At 32.5% G+C, this 1,057-nt stretch overlaps 1 long non-coding RNA gene across 1 annotated transcript; it reads right to left on the bottom strand.

Annotated features, from left to right (window-relative positions):
* Window positions 1-246: 246 nt before the first annotated feature.
* Window positions 247-744, bottom strand: LOC141480750 (uncharacterized). Its single transcript, XR_012464534.1, has 2 exons — window positions 412-744; window positions 247-366 (listed from the first exon to the last, which is right to left on the bottom strand). It is a non-coding gene; the product is annotated as an uncharacterized lncRNA (long non-coding RNA).
* Window positions 745-1,057: the final 313 nt, after the last annotated feature.

Here is a 1,057-nt window from a genome sequence, read left to right as displayed (position 1 = left end):
TCAGTCATTTAAATTCTTTATTTAGTTCAAGTTGGAGTGTTTGCAGCAACAATACGTTGTACTAATTGCAATGGAGAGTGCAAATTGAATTATGACACTTTACGGTATAGATGCAATAAAAAACGGAAAATCAAAATATCGAAGAAAATTGCTAAAATCATTTGAGGAACAATATTCATTATTTGCCTTTGAACATTTCCACTGTAGCTTCTAGGAAGGTACGAAAACGTATATCAAGGTCTGGAAAATGCCATTTAAAGATATATTCTCCTAAATAACTGGTGAAATGTTTTTTCTTACAACCAAATCTTGGGATGTTATTTCGGACTTCCCTCCACATTCTCTCAACAGATTGTGTATTGGCAACTAAAAAATATATATAAGAGTAGAACAAAAATTTGCACAGCTTACCTGTATGAGGATCAACAAAATTCATACTGTGATTGACAGTTAGATGTTTATAACCCTCAGTATCCAAGCGATTGTAAGATTTCCAACAGTCCGATATGATAGTGGTTCCTGGCTCAATATGATCTTTTATAATTTTAATCAATGTTGTCGCAGTTCTGTCAGGAACCGGGACAATAAAATTTTTTTGGTTTTCCTTTCAATACCTCCAAAAAGCCATTGTCCTTCTACCAATCGTCCTCTATTATATTTCCGTTTACCAAACTTAGCTTCATCTATTTCCACAAGTTTTCCAGCTCCGCCTAATTTAAACGTGTTTTTATTGCACCATTCCAAACAAATCTAAAATGATAGTGAATGTAAAAATACAGAATATTTCAATAAAAACCAAATGTTTTACTTCTCTGCAATAATTACTCCAATCGATTATAGCTTCAGAGCTCATTTTCAGTTCGTTCTTAATAAATTTAAATCTAGGGTGTGGAATAAACAAAAAGTATGCTATGAACAATACAATTTTTTCCAACTCCAATTTGCATTTGAAGAAGGTTCCCCTTCTGGCACTTTTCTTAAAATTACAACAAATGTACTGAGCATTTTTCTTCGGTATTTTCATAATCCGCTTTCTATTGCATCTATACCATAAAGT

Source organism: Leptinotarsa decemlineata, unplaced genomic scaffold (assembly GCF_025532065.1).
Source record: "Leptinotarsa decemlineata unplaced genomic scaffold, Ldec_3_MD MMD2_tig00000008_RagTag_RagTag, whole genome shotgun sequence".
In the NCBI taxonomy this organism is placed as follows: domain Eukaryota; kingdom Metazoa; phylum Arthropoda; class Insecta; order Coleoptera; family Chrysomelidae; genus Leptinotarsa; species Leptinotarsa decemlineata.
The sequence above is the reverse complement of the archived record's forward strand: the minus strand, read 5'-3'. Positions and strand labels throughout refer to the sequence as shown.